At 48.2% G+C, this 19,528-nt stretch overlaps 2 protein-coding genes across 3 annotated transcripts in view; one reads left to right on the forward strand and one right to left on the reverse strand.

Annotated features, from left to right (window-relative positions):
• Positions 1–19,528, forward strand: part of LOC100118970 (epidermal growth factor receptor) — a 147,646-nt gene that overhangs the window by 48,811 nt on the left and 79,307 nt on the right. The gene's annotated exons all lie outside the window — the stretch shown is intronic.
• The window catches only part of LOC103317534 (triadin-like), a 72,798-nt gene that overhangs the window by 2,657 nt on the left and 50,613 nt on the right, over positions 1–19,528 (reverse strand). The gene's annotated exons all lie outside the window — the stretch shown is intronic.

Consider the following 19,528-nt stretch of genomic DNA (forward strand, 5'->3'; position numbering starts at 1 on the left):
GAGGATAATTTTGTATTTCCATGGCAGCACAGCTCCGATGCAAAAATTGGCTTCGCTAATGATTTTCTTCGCGATTTGCGTGGATAACGTAACGCGATGGTTTGTTTACTTTTCTTCTTGTGGCTCATTACCGGGCGCGCGACATAGGTGGCTTGGACAATAAAGTAATTTTACAACTTTGGGGAGATTCGTATACTCGTTTTGAATATTTTCAAACCTGGCTGCGGCTGTAAAAACTTTCTTAAGCCATATACAAGAGCGATATTTTATCAGATAAAATATCGCGCTTTAAGCAGTATATTCTTTTCTGTTAGGTAATCCCTGCATCGACGTAAGCGTTAAACTTTACGGACAATAACCATCAGGGCGACGATAAATTTTTGACGAGTCGCGCGGGGCCTTAAAACGAGATTTTCAAAAGTGAACGTCTGCGCAGCTCGCGTAAATCACACGCGCGGCCGTAAAAACGCGTCGATTTCCCTTCTCCCTCGCTCACATGGCTCTCCGCACTCGTCAAGTGCTTGTTTCGAGTTCTCTCTCGTCGACACAGTTTTTCGAAAAGCCGTGCGCCATTAAAATAAACGCGCGCGACATCATCCCCGTTCGTTCGTCCTCTCTCTCGTCTCACTAATTGCGCAATCACCCTCTCTCCCGGCCGTGCGGCATACACACGTCTGACATTCCTGATGCAGCCGATGGGCTTTTTTTCGCCGCGGCGCTGCTGCATCAGCGACAGGATTTCTATCTCGACTCGTGTAAAGTCGCATGATTGAGAATGTACGACAATGAGGGGCTCGCGTGCCAGGAGGATAGAGAGAGCACAGAGAGAGAGAGAGAGAGAGAGAGAGAGAGAGAGAGGACGACGTCTTCGTCGGGGTCGACGGCCTTCGTACTCCGCGGTGTATATAGTTACGGGCAAAGGATCGGGAGAAAAGAGAGAGAGAGAGACTTGTGTCCAGCATCACCTATCGGACGCCGAGCGAAATAACGCGGCGCGCCAAGCGGACCGAGAGAGCCCGCCGCGAGTCGTATAATCCGCATTCTACGGCCGCGAGAAACCCGTTACGGAGCGACCAGCGTTATTTATTCTAGTGTTAAAGTTGTAAAAAGGATTTTTGCAGGTTTAAACTTCGTTTTTCACAACAATCCGAGCTCACGGTTGGGGCTGCTTTCCGAACCTGCCCAACGTTTTATAGCGCAGCTAGCCCTCGAAGTTCTTTAGCGGTCATTTCGATTTTTGTTTACGAAATTAATGAATCTCATTCCGCTATTGGCATTGCTAATATTTATTCTGAGGAGACGACGCATAAGTAATTTAAAAAATAAATGGATCGTTCCGGATCTCTGTTGAACCTTTTAAGGAGGAAAAGATTGGGACGTGCTCTTTCCTGGTCAATATTTGGGATCTCTCGAGATTTCTAAGTGGGTTTTAATTTTTCGAAAAATTTCAAGCACCGGCAGGACGTGAAACTACAAAATTAATCGCACTTGCCCAATCAAAAAATCCCGACGTACAAGTAGCGCGACGCGATAACTCCCGAGTAATTGTTTCTCCACGGAGCCCTCTGCAGCTCTCTCCCTCTCTCTCTCTCTCTCTCTCTCTCTCTCTCTCTCTCTCTCTCTCACGCCCGACGCGAAATCGTGACGCATCGACGCCTGTGAATATTAATGGCCGCCAAGCTTGATTTATAGCGCTCGCGGTCATTACGATGAAGCTCTCATACGCGCTCTTTTTAATACCCCCGGCTTGTACGTATATAGCCGCAGCTAGAGGCACCTACCCTCTGCTGCTTTTTCTTCTTTCTCGCATTGCGAAGCGCTCGCGCTCGCGCCGCACTTTTCGCGTCGTCAGTCGTTAATCCTCCTGAGAGACAGCCTTGGCTCTCTTGCGCTCGGGCTGAAAAATCACACCTGCATGAAACCGCTGCGCGCCGGAGAGAACAGCTCTCGAGCGAGAGATGCAGCGGTGAAAGTATTAGAGATGCTGCTGCACAACTGCTGCCGAGCGCGGCCAAGGTCAGCTATTCGCTGGCGAATTCATCTTTCACGCTAGACTCTCGGCCGGCTAATTTGCTCGTGGCAGCACACGGTAGGCGGAAGTGGAGAGTCATGCGGCGAATGAAATCCTTTTTAATTGCGAGGAACACGTTCACGGGGTAAAAAGCGCGTGCGTTTGCTCTCCTCGACGGACTGACTATTTTCGTCGGAGTGAAAAATTCCAGTGACAAACAGCAAAATTATGCGCGAGACTGAAAAACCTACTATCCAAGCTCAATTCTCCTCATATTTATGGGGTTCGCGGGGCTGTATATAAGTCACGCCGGACCTACTCTCTCGGCTTTTATTTTTAGCGTCTGGGTAATACAGGCGTGGGCCGCAGGATAGCGCTGCTGATGCAAGTTTCCTTTTCTCGATTTACAACTTTTATGCATACACCGCACTCGAAGTATACGAACGGATTCGAGTCAGGAATGATTTGTGTCTCATTCGCGACAGTTCGCGACTTCTTTCGAGCGCCGGGAAGATAATCCTTTTGCGGCGCGAGCGACTGCGCCGTAAATGGACACGAGATCTATGCTGCGTGCGTAATTGCCTCCTTGAGTGCCGATTTTTCACCAGCAGACGGCGCGCGGAGAAAGCCGCGGATGCGTTAGACAATCGATTATTACTTGCGTCCGACGCGCTGCGTGTAAACGATTTCTGGCCTATAAGAGTGTACCGCATTTTGTTTACGCTTTTTTTATTGTCTATATATGTATGCCAAGCTGGTTTAATTTTTAATTAATCTTGAAATATTCTCTCTGTTACAGGTGAGTTTGCGCAACGTTATCGATCACACGTCTGCAGCTTGCAGCGCATCGGTGAGACTTTTACAAAAATACAAGCACGTTTCCTTCACTCTCGAATTCGCCAAAGCGTTTACGCAAATTACGCAGATGCTTCGGATAACGACGAAACTAAAGAAATTTATTATTTCGGCAGTGCAATAATTTTCCCGATCATCCGACCGGCCATCATGAATATTTATCCGCCCCGTAACCCAATCTCGAATCTAGGTATATCAGCGCTCAAAATGTGCTGTAATACAGTCGTATAACACTTGTGAAACGTTCCTTCTCTTTTTTCCATGCGAATGCTGATCGTCAATCGTCGAACACGGCTCCTTTCTGCGCCTCGGCTCCGGCTAATTTTTCATAAAAATTCATTAATAATCCGACGGGCCCGCAGAAATCCGAGAAGAGATTAGGCGGCAACCTAGAAACGCGAAATTTAACGAGAGAGTCGACTCTCCCCGCGGGAGACTTCGAAAGAGAGAGGAGGACAGGTTCGCGCGGAAATTTCGTCGGTACCTTCCATCAAGAGAGCCGAGCGCGACTAATCTGCGAGGCTCTCCTCCTCTCTCGGTTGTTTGAGAGCCAAACACGGCCGATGATGGACAGCTGCGGAAGGATTGAGCGAGGCGCTGGAAGACGACGCAAATTAGGCGGCGTCGGAAAGTTGTAACGCTCCCGCGGACTCGGGACGTCGTAATTCAACGGTAAGCCGGTATTAATTGGCTTGGATTTCGGGTGATACCGTTTGACTGGAGATCGCTCGTCGTTTTCCACTTGTAAAATTCGACCTCTAGACCGAAGCTTTGTTTAGTGAAAAATGCGAAGTTGATCGTGATTGAAGCTCAATTATTTAGCAAGCGATTTCGCCATCAATTTTCTGTAACCGTCCGAGTATATTTTATCAACACAATAACAACTATCATCTCCAAAATTTAGTCTTGTGTCAGGCACATTGCTCCCGATCGAGCCGTCGTTCCCTCTTCTCGATTCCTGTATAAATCAGTCAAGGCTCGCCACGGTCCTTTTTAGGAAATCGTAGGGACTGGCACTCCGAGAGCGCTTTCGTAATCGGGCCTACCGTCTACCAGCTTTTCGGCTGTCGAGCCGTCTCTTCACCGTTACATTATGGTGATCCTCACTCTTCTGCTGCTTATTCGGTGATTCGAGTTCTGATGTATGGCTTTTAATTAGACCTATAAAGAAACGGCTCTTCAGACGAGAGAAACTCCCGGAGTCGGTGTAAAGTAATAACTACGCGATGCGTGAGTATTTCGCTTTTGGTCGTAAAATTCATTGCCGCTGCTTTTTGTGTCGAGCCAGCTCTTATACATCAGAAAGCAGGGAGATACCAAAAGAGGATTTGGCTTTCAAAAATTTTATTAATCGCGCTATAAAAATTCTCCGGACTTGTAGATACAAAATACGCCGTTTTCCTATAATTATGAAAAAAAAAAAAATTCAGTGCGTGCAATTATAAAATGATTCGTATCGATATTTACAAACAATGCAGTCATGAATTTCCGTCACAGCGCCGGAGCCTTAATCCTTGTCGGAACACACCTCAACGCGATAATTTACGGCACTCATCGCAACAATTAATATTATGTAACCGATCGCTGATGCATACAGACCCGCGCTTACGCTCAAAAACAAGCCGAGCGAGTGTAACGATCGGCACGGCAATTGAATAATTTATGTTTGGCCAATTATTCAAATGCAGGGTAGAGAGAGAGAGAGAGAGCCGGTTAGTCGCGCGCCACAAAGCGCCGCCCCGGCAAAAAGCGCGAGTATCGATCATAAACGCCGCCGCCGCCGCGGCATTTCTATCCGAGGAAGACGTCGCGCGCCGTCCTCTCGTGTACAACATTGTAATTGTTATTGCCGGGGACGTTTCATCGACCCTCGGCCAATTTCCGGGCCACGCGCGGCCGCGAGAAGGGGGGGGGGGGCAGAGCCAGAGCGGCTGAAAAAGGTTAATTAAGATTCCGCGAGAGGAATATATAGAGAGATGCAGCGCGGTTTCCTCGTGTTGCGCTCTGTGTAGGTATGCGTGTATACGCGAGGCGTTTTTTGTGGTCGCGAGGAGCCTTTTATTGGCTGCTGCTGCCGTCGGCCTCTTCCTCTTCTTTTTGCGGCTCTTTCTCGCGCGGCGCAGTGTATATAGATATGCAAGCGCGGTTCGCGAGTCGAGAGGAGCCAGGGTTTGGTAATTTATGTAGCGCGCGTCAGCCTACGGATTATGCTGCGCCGTACGTACGTACGTATACATAGAGTCGAGCTTACGCGCGAAAATTGCATTCACGGTTATGCGATTAGAGCGGCTCGCGAGCGCGCTGGGAAGATGGATTAATGCAGGTTTTAGGAATTTCGTAAAAATGCAAAAGAGCCGTAATTTCGTTTTATATACGCACGCAACAATCATGCAAATGGTTGTTTCGCTCCTAATCGGCTTAATTTGCATGCTGTATCGGATTTCGTTTTTTCGCGATTGACAGAGATTAAAATACATTTGCATACAAGCAAAGACTGCGCAGATAACGTTCCTCAGCTGCTAAGCCCAAATGGATGTATAATAAGTATTGAGTTTCGTGTATGATAAGTTAATACATACCCCAAATACCACCTCGCAGAGGCTTCCTTTTTGCCATTACTCAGAGATTATTGAAATGCTTTTAAAAGTCCATGAAATTCAAATTCGACGCGCGCCAGCGGAGGAGACTATCGGAAAATACAGCAGTTAGTGGCAAAATAACAAGATACAGCCGATAACGCAAAAGTTATCGCGGAATTTGCATATTCCGTAATTACCGCTCGGCGGAAAAAACGTCGATGTCGCATTCTAATTTCAGCCGCGTATCAATGAAATCCAGTTCCGTTCGATGGCAGATTCGCAATCAGCACTAGTAAATCAAGCAGTCCCCCTCTCGGAGAGGTGCTCGCCGAGGATAAAAAAGAGGTTACGATTAGCGCAACTTTGTCGCGTTATTTGTGGTGAGCCGGTTTTTTGCAGCTGCCGTCTGGTACACTCGCGCGCGCGCGCGCGCGAGTGTCCTCGCAAATAAATCTCAGCGGCGCGTAATTAAAGGCAAATTTTTCATGCGCGCGTTTAACGAAGGATAATTTAGGCTGTGTGGGCATGGTGAGGTGATAAAAGCTGGCGCCATCGACGAGCTGTTTGTGTGCGGGCATAATCAATTTTCAGCTGACGATAACGGAGAGTCAGTCGAGGTTCTTAAAAAATTTACCCCGCTCGCATCGTGCAAACTTTTATGAGGGACATTCTCGTCGAAATTGTACACTTGTATAAGGATTTTGTGCTCGTAAAAGCGATTTTTTGATAAAAAAAAAATGAAGCGAACTTTTCGAGAAGAGGGTCAGTGAACTTACCGAGTGACTCAGACAAAAACACGCGTGATGAAATGGTTCGCTGTACACAACTAATGAGCTTTCGTGAAAAAAAATTATTGAAATACGTATACTACTTGAGAAACCGGAGTAATGAAAGCCCCAGCGTTGATTGATATTTCTAATATCTCTTACGTTTTTCAAAACTCTCCGGCGGCTAAAAAACAGCTCAATTATGCAAATCGACAAGTCCGACCTGTCACGCAAATGTACGGCGCGCGCGAACGCCGGCGGGAGAAAAAATTGCGGCTAGTTGCGAAAAAGGAGCTTTATAATTACCGACCGATCCGTATCTCCGAAACGCTCGAGAGCTATGGATCCGCAATGGTAGATCTAGGGTATTTCCAAAACTCGCGTCGAACGTGTGGGAGTCGTGACTTTTTTCGCAGACAGGTAGTATATAGATGCGGAATCGTTGGTTCAACAGCGAGCGTGACCTCGCTCGATTTGGTGTCCGGCGCGCCATCGCGATGTTTGGCATAGGGGAGAGCGATTGCAGCGGGCGCTTCGGGAAAAAATAAACCATGCGCGCGGTTATCTAATCTTTGGGCTGTACGGCCGAGCTTAGCATATCGCGAGAGGTGTCAGGTATGTATGTGCGAGTAAACGTGGTTTTCTCGAGGGATACGGTGCTGCGATTATATTTTTGAAGATCAATTAGTGGTTTGGGATATTATGTCACTCGGTATGCGCTATTTGAAAGAGATGGTTGTACTTTTATTTTATAAATTTAAAGACTATGAAAAATCGTCGGTGCAAACTATTCCGAGAGCTATTTCTTGACGTCAAACTGGGCAGATAAAGTAAATTACTTTAGCTACAAACTCTGATGCACGTTGGAACTGTGCTAATATTTGACAAATATCCTCTGGTAGATTACCTGGATTGCAAACAGCAAATTTCCAGGAGGAGGACTAGCGAGTTACTATCCTATACTCCAAATATTGTGAACGTGATTTTTGTAAAGTCACGTTGTAGGTATACTTATTATCTTATCCTCAATTTTTACGTAACTATCATCCATATCAAAAGTAAAAAGCAGTTATACACACGATCGTCGATACGGACAATCTCGTTTATGGCTTCATATACCTGGACAAATTGCGAGTTGTAAAGTTGAAATATTCAAGTGGTTACTCCGAAAAAACAAAGAAAACACCATCTCAGCCGCACATCGATATAATGACTTGGCGCCTCGTCTTCACCCCATCAACGTCGCCATCATTCGCATAGCCCCGATCATCGCGGAATAATCCAGCCGCACACGCGTCTAGTCTAGGAGAAAAGGAGCAATGGAAAGTCGAAGGCGCGCGAAAATGATGCGGCTAATATAAACGGGTTCGCGCCTAATGATCGCTCGGCGCCTTGGCTCGCTCCTCTCGCTGTATGCATAAGCGCTCGGATAAGATCCCTCGCAGCACTGTATAAATTAAGCGTCGTCGCGCGCTAGCTTTTAAATATTACAAAACCAATTAATGCTCGCGCGGCGGACGGTAGTCGAGAACTCCCGGCGTCAACCGGTATCCAGCCTCGGCGCAAGGGAAAAATTCGAAAGATACAAGCGTCAGAGCTGCGCGAGCGCGCCCGCGACAACAAGGCGAAAAAAAGGCGAAGGAGTTATTGCGACTCGAGGGCTTGAGTCAACAGAGTAACTGGACCGTATTTCTAGAAAGTGCTTTTTCGAAAGGATGCTTTACGAGGACTGGTTATTCACGAGTTTGCCATTCTTTCAACCGCTCTAATGCCCCACGCGACTGCTCAGCATTGATTGTTTTTTAGCCCGCGAGTATATTTCTACTTGGTTGATTGATATTAATGGCATACCATAAGATAAATAATGTGAATTAGTGGAAGGATCTTAAACAAATATGACATAAAAAATTCTTTTTACAAATCCTGCAGAGTGAACGACGCGTTTCGTATCGACTAAAGCAAATATTTCAAAAAAATGTATCAAAGTAAACATTTGGCGCCAGCGACGATGTCCGGCAATCGCCAGGCGTCATTTTTAATCTCGCCGTATCTTGATGCGCTGCTTCTCCAAGTTCCAGAAGCGTGAGCGTTGCCGCGCGTGCCAGCCGTATTTAGTCAACCCAGAAAGTATACGTACGCTGCTCTCACTGCTCCGAAAATTTATCGAAATGCTGCCTCTCCAACTTTCATCGGAATAAAAGATTTAATAATTCTTTTGTGAAAATCGATTTGACTTTTCGAATGCTCTAGCGAAAGTCGAGATTGATTTCTTTTTCATTCAAGTGAACTGTTCCGAGTGTCGATCGAATCGAAAACAAAATGTAGGTTACAAAAGCTCGAGGCCCGACGAATCGAATCCCCATTAGTACAAAAGGTACACCCAAGTCAAAATTTATGACCAACGGTGTATGCCCTCCGAAATTCCAGCCACGCGCATCTCACGAATTTACGAGGCGAGCGAGATAAGGATGATTTCGAGGCTCCGGCCTCGGTGCTATTACACGCCTCGTCCATAAAGTCTTTTATCCGGATCGCAGATCGATTCGCCGGCTTTATAACGGAGCAGCGTCGGCGGCCTTTGGCTTCTCCGCCTTCCCGACAAATTTCATAAATAACACTTCCAGAGATCTAACGCGGCAAATTTGTAGTCTTTAAGCCTTTTTAAAGCGTTTTTACCGCCGCGATACGTATTATCGCTTCCCTTCAAAGACTTGATAGAGACCCGATGATGTGTATAACTTTTTTGCCCTCGTGTCATCGACGTTTCGTAATTATGCGCGATTTCACGTCGTCGAAAGTGAAGAGCACATCCTCGCAGTGCTCTATTTTGGTCTCCGAAATATTTCTGTTCGATCGTCCATCACGACGCTTTTTCTGAACAAAGTAAAATTTCGAGCTACGTTCTCGAAAAGCAGCACATTCGAATAAATAAGACACTTTAATCCCCGTAGTATTTATGCATTAATAAATAAACAAGAGATTATCAAAAGCAGGCAACATTTCAGCCTTATCAGAGCCGCGCATCTATATTAAACGTCCCGCGTGTCAAACATACAAATCTCATCGAGTTCGCGAACGAGAGGAGAAGCCCTGTTAATCCGTCTAACACGCATTAAGCATATCTTTATTCGAATTTTTTCATTCCACTCTTCAATTCGCCTTCGGGGGGATAACGAAAAAAAGATCCGGCCCCGAAGAAATCCACACTCCGCTGACTTTAATTACGTCGAAAAACTTGAAACCGCGCGAGACGGCAGTCGTACGAAAAAAAAGAACGCAAAAGTCCCAGCGAAAGAAAAAACGCAAAGAGAACCAGTTTCCCTAGATGTATCAAGTCGGGGGGCTCCAGAAAATTTCGGGCCGAGCTGTCGCGATGTTAACAAGCCGACAACTGCTCGTCCCGCAGAAGCTTTCCGGTAAAGCGTGCATTCTTCCACCTTTCGAATAAACTTTATTCCTCTCGTTTCTCTCCTCGTATCCCTTTGTCCATACGTCCGCGAGCAGCCGCTTTGTCTTTCCGTCTCGCGCTCGCACGCCGCGTCAATCCCCGGCGAGAAAACTGGTTTCAGCGAGGGAGAGAGAGAGAGAGAGAGAGAGAGAGAGAGAGAGAGAGAGAGAGAGAGAGAGAGAGAGAGAGAGAGAGAGAGCAGGTATACGGCGCGCAAAACAAATTAATAATAAAAACATCATAAGCCCGCTCCAAGGATGCCCGCGAGAGCCGAGCTACACACATACCGGCGGCGCGCGGGACGAGTTACACCGGCCGACTTTGCGCTCGTACGTACATACACACACGTACGACTGTGCGTGCACCATTGTAGTCCTGGAAATTCCGGTCTCTCTCGGTTCTTGCGACATTTCTCCGCGCTTTTTTTCGGGAACCATATGGACTAGAATACTCGCGAGCGTGTTTTACGGCCGTACGCCGTGGATATTTCGAAAATTTACGAGAATGCGCGCACGTGCACGTGCTTTCCCCGTGCGGACTCGTTCTGATACCACCTTTGCTGCGGAGCAGAGGATGCGCGACATCTTCTCGATCTATGCGTATCGTTGCTACACGCGATTGGGATCTGATGATACTGCGGGAGGACTAAATACATGTATTTGCGAGCTCCGTTTTTATATTCCACGCAGGAGGAAGTTGAGGAAGTCAGATCGAAGGATAAGACTTTTCGACTATTCCCAAAAAAGAAAAAAAATTGTGTCTTTATAATATCTCAAGCGTATACCTAACATCTGCAGCGATACACGCGCGGGTCAACGCGACAAGCTTTATAGCACGCGGACGCATTCGCGAAATTCGAGAAAGCCGAATCCCGAAAGGATACTCGCGATCTCGAAATTCATCGGAATTTACGATTTCCTTTTTACTCTCTCGCTCGGGGCCTTCTTTATCAGCTGACCGATTCTCCCGGTCCCCAGAGGGAGCCACCGTCGATCGCGATCATGTTTCGCGCCGCGCGGCTTGGGTTTGATGCCTTTTTCTTGGCTTTTTTTTTAATACGTCCCTTCTACCTCCGCGTAACCTCTCCTCGATCGCTTGGGCAGATAGACGCTCGGGGAGTTCCGTTCTTGGCGAGAGGCACAAGGAGCGACGGCCCGGACAACAACTACGCAACGGGATGACCCGCGGGGTATATTATTCGGATGCGCAAAAAACGCCGAATGAGATCTGACGGTTCAATGAGTATGTGCCTGCACGTCGCGTGGAGCGTTATTGTGTAAGGCTTAATTACAGTGCTTGCCACTCGCAGGAGAGACCGGGTATCACTCTTCGGCAAAAATCCGGTGTATGTGTGTGGGTATAACGTACAGTTTGAACGGATCGATTATTTTCTCTCGTTTTGATGTCATTGAATTGATATTGGCTTGCGGAACGAGAACCTAGTTCGATCGGAGTCGCACAATTTTGACGAGCAGACAATGCAGTTTCAATTGTACCTTCGTTGGCTATAAGTGAAAAAGCCAAGACTAAAGTGCTTGGAAAAAATTCTCCGATTCCATTTGCAAATGTTGCCGAGTTGAACTACAGCTAATAAGCTATTAATGCCAAGTCACGCCGCGACTGTAATAACAGAGTACGCAGGCCAAAAATGAATAGCCGAGTAGTCGCCAACTGCTTTTACGATCGAGCAAAACATTGTATCCGCGTTGCAGGAATCTACATAAAACTCGAGCGTAAATTAGGTAACAAACGAGTCTAATGTCACTCGCGCGGCGTCGCGAAAAACTGCCGAACGACATTTCTCGCGCATAGCAAGAAACCTCGCAGCAAAAACCTCGTCCGCTCGATAAAAATGTTTCCGAGCCATTAAAACGGCAGCCCGTCATCGCGGGATGCATAATTGGTCGTGCGCGAGTGTGCAGCGCGAAAAGTAGGCTAACTCGCAGCGCTGCTAGCCAGGCTTAAAATTCCATCTCGGCAAGAGCGTATCGGCATAACCACAGCTGCAGCAGCAGCAGCTCCAAAGACATCAGCGCATTGCGTATACGCGCGTCTGGCTATATAATGCGCCGAGAGGGTACGTGATCCACTGGTGGTCGAGGTATCGATACCCGAGGCATGAATCGAAGTAGCGTTACCTCATCGGCGATGTCCCTGCCGCAGCGCACAGTTCTTGTGCGTACATTTGCAGTATGCGAGACGCGCGTTTGTGAGTCGATGATCCGAGCTTGGTAGTGAATGAATTTTTACCGATTATCCCTCGAAAAGAGATAAACGCATTTAGCGCCTCATTGAAAATCAACGAGTGACTTGCCACATTTAAAATTACAATCAATTATCCCCGAAAAAATGATTTTCGCCCTTTGCATTTTAAAACACCGGGCACAGAGCTCTCCGAAGCATGCCGGTATTCCAGTCACACCGCAATAACACCTTGAAAATTACATCCTACATCCCAAGTCAGCAGCAGCAGCAGCTCTCGGCTACCGAATAATACATAAAGCCAGCGTCGTCGCATGTGTAATCTACCTATGCAATCCCTTATCGCTTAACAAACGAAACACGCCTCCGAATCCCCGACTAATTATTCCCGAGAGAAGGACGGAGAGCGAGAGATAAAATAAGGTCGCAGGGGGGGGGGCACACCGCGCGCGCGGCTTCGAGAAAGAGGAAGCGGAACGGACGCGCATTTGCATAGGTTAGAATGCGCGGCGGCGGCGGCGGCCTGCGCTTCTTCGATCGACGTTGTACACTCGTATTATGCATTCCCCCTCGTTTCTTACATATTTCCAGCGGTGCATTTCCCCCGCGTGCGCTACTCCCCTTCCCTCTATTTTTCATTCATCGAGTCCACTCGTCGAGCGCAGCGATATGCGCCGGACGTGCATCGACCTCATCTCTCGCGCTCGCTCTAAAGCGGCAGCACCAGCGGTGATTCCCGTGATTGGAGTCCATAAATACACACCCGGACACGCGTATTAGAACATTTCTCCGGCTTCCCTTTTTCCTCTCCTGCGCGATGCATAAATGCACGATGGCTTCTTCACTTTCTTCTTGTATGTGCAGCGCCGTATTATAGTTGTCCGCGCGGTGACACGTCTGCACTTCCTGTGGGCAACGACGCGCGAGCATCAATTTTTCATATGTTTTATGGGTCTTTTAGCGTCACGTCGCCGCCCGGCGCACACACTCGATGATGTGGGAATGTGCCACTGCTTAGTGCTTTCTGATTAATTTGTAAGCCGCGCGTCGGGCATCCGAGTGATTAGGGAAATCGGCACAGGATGTCCGGCCGCGCTGCAGGTAATTCCGAGAGAGGATGTAGGTGCAGAATTATAGATTACGGAGAAAGTCACCGCAAGGTCAGAGTGAAAATGCGTCGATGGATTTGTGCTTGTCGGACTCGATGTTTATATCGATAAACGTGACTCGGTGTAATACGGAGCGTGCAGCGCGTGTTTTCATCGGAATCATAACAAAGCCACTAAGAGAAAAACAGGTTTCTTCGCCTTCGACGAAGCGGCGGTGCGCTTTAATTACCATACGTACCTCCAGTTTCGTTAATCGTTCTAATTGGACGCGCTCGCTCTGCTGCAGGTTATTTATTTTTCTCTGCGCTCTCGTCGAGTGCATTAGTAGCCGCTAATAGTCGCCGGCAAGGGCCAAAGTGTTGGAGGAAAAGGCTGATGCCCGTCTCGTCAACATCTCCCCCGAACATTTAGAGGGTTTTTACTCGCTGGCTTTTAAGTGGCTCGCGCGATTAAAATTAAAACCGTGTGCGCTGCGAGATTTGTCCGGGGAGCGCAATTATAGAACGTTATTGAGTGTACATGTTCGTGTAGGCATTCGTATGAAGGACATTTGAATAAAAGATAAAGATTTTCCACTACTATGAAACCCTTATTACACCGAGGTATAGATGAATACGAGATGAAATAAGACCGGATAAAATACAAGTTCAGAAATGCCATTAAATTGCCGCACGTAGCAGAAGGGGTGAACTGCAAAGCGCCTCGAGAGAGATCCACGCTGCATATAAGAATATAATAAAGCCACGTAGCAACGAATCACGAACGTTCGTGACTTAGCGCGTCGGAGATGGCGAAATTAAGGGAAGAAGAAGAGCCGCGCTTCTGATCGACCGATCAATGAATTGTACTTAGCTCTTTTTCATTATCTCCGACGATAACACGAGCGCGACTACGAGCAAACGTTGCATTCCTAGCCGTTACGAAATAGAGCGGAATAAGTTGGAGGCTCGGAAGAGGACAAATCTATTAAAATTGTTATTATATAACACATAAGCGCGTACTCAATGCCAGAGCAGAGAACGCAAACACCTCGATATTTTAAGCGTCCTGGCCTGGACAGCCATGACTGATCGAAAAAGAATGGGCGCATATACGCTCTTTTTACGGCTTCCTTGGAGTACAGCGCTGCGCGTAAAGCTACAGAATTGCTCTCGAGGAGCACAACAATTACAGGCTTTTTTACACGCGCAGCACCTTAAAAGCGCTATAACTCAAAAAAGGGGCTGAAAAAGAATCGAGACAGCTCGAGAGAGAGAGAGAGAGAGAGAGAGAGAGAGAGAGAGAGAGAGAGAGAGAGAGAGAGAGAGAGAGAGAGAGTATAGCGGAGCAGAGGAGATAGAGCTAGTCGAGGAGAGTGAAAAAGTAGAAAGAGAGGAGCGAAGCAGGCCCCGAACACGCGAGGAGCGCAGGCGAGAAAAAGGAGCAAAGCGGGGATCCATTAGCGCGCGAGAGATAGCAAGGACGAGCGGGAGGTTCTCTCTCCTCGTCCTTTGGCTCCTCTTATACGCTTCTGCTGCAGCCGAATAACACGGCAGGGGGAGTCTTAATGCCGCGGAATATTTCACTCGCGCGACACTCGATAAAGCGTGCAGCGCGGCGCATTTCCATAATTAAAATTTATACGAGTGCATTTGCGGGATTCAAAGTCGCCTCGATTTTTTCTCCCCCCTGGTTCGGAGGTAAGAGCCTTTTTTCGCGCTGAGTTATGCAGTCATCGGAGCGAGTGCGTTTAAATCAATTCGGGCCGTATTAATCCGGTCACGCGGCGACGGAATGTTCCCGAAGCCTGATAATACACGCTCGAGCGAATTTCACGCTTGTACTTCTGGTTTTTGAAAACTGCCTCGTGCCCCGACGCTCGAATGGAAATTACGCTGGTGAAAAATCAACTAGAAAATAACCGCGCTAGTAGTATACTGGGGAAAATTTTCTCGCAGCAGAGTCGTTTTACGCTATGATGTCGTATACAAAGCTCGAATCCCGTGGCATTATCGTCACTCTCCCCCGGCGAGAGGCGCCAGCTTTCGCGGGAGATAAACTCGAATCCTAGAAACAAGCTCGAGTCCGCGCGCGCCAGGATTCTACACGGTCGAAGACCCCGAGAGAGGAGTCGTCGCGTGTACGCGCGCGATGCAATGGCCGTGTAGCCGCATAGAAACAGAGAGAGAGAGAGAGAGAGAGAGAGAGAGAGAGAGAGAGAGAGAGAGAGAGAGAGAGAGAGAGAAGGTCTAGTATGTGTATCGCGCGCGCGCCTTTATTACAAACGCGCCGGGTGAGCTTGCTAACAACCAATTAAATTAGGTTCGAGTTCGTTTCTCGGCGCGCGCGGTCCTGTCCGGCCCGCGTTTATCTCATCGTTGATTTGAATTTCAAGCGGACCCGCGTGGTGCGTTCTTGTTTATGACTTTGCACCTGGAGTTTGGTTCTCGCGATGCTTCGTGTATGAATCCGCAGCGCCTTTCGCTCGAGCTTTGTTACTTCGCTGATCGAGCTTTTTCGCTGCAGAGTACCTATATACGGCTCCTCGAGTTAACGAGCGACTTCGTTAACTCGGTTACGCGTTAATTACGCGGAAATTTGCAGAGCGCTTCCCAATAACGCTCGCAAAATTATGATCATTGCCCACACCCCTACATGTATAGGTACCCGCACACTGACGTAGCTGGGCCCCAGCGAGAATGAAATATATCCCTATTTATAGCTGGACTTTAAGCGCAAAGTACACCTTTTCTCCCCGAGTGTACACGTACATATACACACACATACTGCACTCGCGCTCTTTCACCTTCCCGACGTTATTTACTGCGACCTAACGCCTTTGCTAACTCGTTTTTTCTCCCTCTTTGTTTCAGGTGAGTCGAGCTGCAGCCGCACACTGCTCGCACCAAGTGGGCGCGCGTATACCTATACGTATACGTCTCGCTCTCGACCGGGGCCTGACCTCTGCGCGCGTTTTGCCGCCGCGCAGGCCGAGCAGGAGAGCGAAAGAGAGAAGCCGGGAGAGGGAGTGCATTATTGCCGCGATAAGCATCGCGCGCTCGGGGAAGAAGTTCGTTAGCGGCGGCTGCTCTCTACCTCGCGCAGCCGAGAAGAGCCACCGGTCAAAAAGTGATAAGCAGAGCTTGTTGCCGACTCTCTCCTGTATACGCACGCGGCATAAGTGTAACTTTCTGCTTCTTCCTTCTCCTTGTTTTTCGCGCTTTAATTTGAATAATTGCTTTCTCTGAAGAGACAACGCGGTGGCGAACGTTGCTGAAAATGCTCGCCGCTATACTGCAGAAGATTCCGCTTCGATTGCACAATGCGACGTACGCCGGCTGATTTTGCCGTTACATCACACCTGGACTGCTCTGATTTGCGATGTTCAGAGCCTGTCAGGTGCAGATCGCAATCTCAGCGCCGTGCCGCGCGTTGTGCAATCGAGCGCTGTATCTGTATTTGCGAGTGACGGCTTCTCGCGCTGTATTTTATGCAATGTTTGCTCTACCATTTTCTCTGCGAGTTTGCGCAATTTTTGAACGAAAATAAGCAAATATTCTATGTTTACATATGAAGTCACCGTTCTGCTTTCGTAAACACACGCGGTCGTTAGAATTCTCCATACAATATAATTGATCGCTTGTCTCCCCGGGCTACCGCACTGATATTTATTCCTTAATCAAGAGAATTTAATGAGTGCATAAATCCTCCAAAAGCGACGTCCGCAAAAATCTATAAAATCTGCCCGGACGTCAGCAAAGAAGGCTGAAAAAGAAGGAGAAGACGGAGAGCGGGACACCCGAGGTGCGCGCTTGCTCATTTGCAGCTGGCTCGCGCGCAGAGGCCAGGTATACGCCGGAAAGGAGTCCCAGATCAGCATAGACGAGCAAAACTTCCTGGGATCGGAGGCAGCGTCCTTTATTCTCCTTTTTCGGCGGCGGCCTAGAGATCGCGGGCCTCGATCGCCGCCGCCGCGAAAAAACACGTGTTATGCGGCCACCACCAACGTAACGCTCGTTTCTTCTCTCTCGCTCGCGCGCGCTGTTTCTTTTTTTACAGCTGACTGCGCCCGACAGATAGACGAAAAAAGAACCGAACGCGCGCGAGCTCGTGGTGTAAACAGGAACTATACAAATCGCGGAATGACACGAATTTGGACTTTTATATAATTTGCTTGACTGCCGGGTCGTATTGTTCCGCGGAAGGAAACGCTCGGAGATTTCTGCGAAACGATTACTCGAAGCTAGTCGCGAGAGTATGTGTTTTTCAAATTAACGTGGGCTTATAAGAGGTATCCATAATCGGAACGACAGTAGCTCCTATACTTACATACCACCGAAACGTCGAAGCTTCTTCTTTTCGATACGAATCTCTTACACGCGCGAATACTCCTTTCTTTCTCGATTCCTCCTCCAATCTTTCCACGCCCTTATAACTTAGCGCACGTACTCGTTCCTTCTTTTCTCCGAGGCTCCGTCGCGGCAACTCGACACCGAAGACCGAGGGGGCGATGTCTCGATTTACGGATTTATTCTCGATCGATCCGCCGATCTTCTTTTTACTCCTGGCTCTGGAAGTTCGGACGGGTGTGCAGCGACGATGTGTGGACTCGATAAAGCTCTCAGGAGATTATACAACACGGCTTGCTACGAAATCAAAGTGCCTTCGATTTTTTCTTAATACCGATCGCAGCTCAAAACTCCATCAGAGGCTCGTAATCTCATCAGCGTGTCTCATTATATGAGAGAAGTTTTCAGAAGACTAATTTCGTAATCGTTTACTCCCTGTAAGAGCGCTGTCACCGCTGTTAGATAATTATCGGCACGAGAACCAGTAATTACACCGAGATGGCAAGCGAAAATACGTCTGCCGGGCGAGATATTGTCAGCGGTCGGATATTCCGCAATTAATTATCACTGCGCTGCACCTGACGCACGCATTCTCTCCCCGGCGTGGATATATATATGTGTGTGTGTGTGCGCGCGTGTGTGAGAATTCGCTCCGCCCCGATAAAATCCCGCGAATACCCCGAGTCCTTCCTTTGAGATAAAATCTCGCGCCGATCGGCTCTCCTCGATATTGCTCCGGTTCGCTCATTGCTCGATTTTCGTATCGGATCGACTTATTGGCACGTTCGCGCGCCGTGAAAAACGAGCGGCATAAGTGTAATTTTCAAAGGGAGCTTTTTTAAACGCTGATTTATCTCCAAGCTTTTCGATTACTCGGCGCGGCGTTTAATGGCAATAAGCGGCTTATTTAGCCGCTTAAAATAATGTATTAATAAACTGGAGCGTCGAGGATGTGGATGTGCGTCCTTTTTAAACATGGCTTCACAACGATCCCAGCAGATACATTCGTCGCATGTCTAGTGTCTCGCGGAGACTCGTGTATACGACGTGCAGCTGATGAGCTTGTGCGAGGAATGTCTTAATGCTCTGTTCGCCCTTTTTTCCATACCCATTATCCGCGCGACGTAGGAATCCGCAGCGCGTCGCCGTGTAAACTCTCGTGCGCGGATACTTTTCTCGCGCTCGTCAGTGTATTTACATGCAGATAGATAAACGGCGCGTATTATGTACGCGCGTGTGTCGCCGGTATGTAAATTTTTCTCTCTAGCTATGTACGCGTCGCGAAATTGCCGGCTCGGCCGATTCTTCGCGGGAATAAGAGATATGGAGAAAAAGAATGAGGGGGAGAGAAATGTGACAGATGGACAGACGTCGTCGGGCAGGTAATCCGAGTGTAATTAGGCGGGATTTTTCGATCGAGTTTGCCCGCTTTACATACAATCGGCGCAGCGGGTACAAGGTGTATGTTTTCGTTTTGCCTGCACCGCGTCGTCGCACGTGCGCTTTCGATTTCAATGGGTGATTGAAAGTGTCAGGCTGAAAAATAAATACTCGATCGAGCAAAAACGTTTAATTATGCACCTCTCGACCGTGCGCACTCGCTGTAAAAGTTTGATTTTTAACGGAAAGTCCGGCGTATCAACGAGACAATTGAGATGAAAGATATACAATTTGCCGGCAACGTACGCGTAATGCTCGTCTATTAAAATTATTTCCTTATCGTCATCGTCGCAGCAGCAAAAAAAAAAAGCATCGGCGAATTGCAGTGCTTGCGCGTTTTATCGAGAGCCAATCAAATTCATCACAAACACTCAGCAAATTACACAACAAATTATCCCCACGGACGTCCATAAAGTCAGCCTCCGCAAATTCGCCTTTACTCTCTCTCTCTCTCTCTCTCTCTCTCTCTCTCTCTCTCTCTCTCTCTCGCTCGAGATGGTGAAAAAAGGCGAGCGCACGCGCGTACACACTCGCAAGAAGCGAATCGCGGCGAGAGACGTATAATCACGGCAAATCGAGCGAAATCACGCTTCGCGCATTTGAGTAAACGCTCGCGTCGAGCGCCGAGTAGCGGAAGGCCGTCGCCGCGTGGGTGCTGCTGCCGGCCCGCGGAAAATTGATACCGTCCGCGCGAGCACTGTATTTATGCAAATCGACGAGGACTGCGGAAGGTCGGCGGCGAGGAGCGATTTATTCGCAGCTGCGCTCTCGCTGTACGCGCGTGTGGAG

The sequence above is a fragment of the Nasonia vitripennis genome, chromosome 2, assembly GCF_009193385.2.
Source record: "Nasonia vitripennis strain AsymCx chromosome 2, Nvit_psr_1.1, whole genome shotgun sequence".
Lineage (NCBI taxonomy): Eukaryota > Metazoa > Arthropoda > Insecta > Hymenoptera > Pteromalidae > Nasonia > Nasonia vitripennis.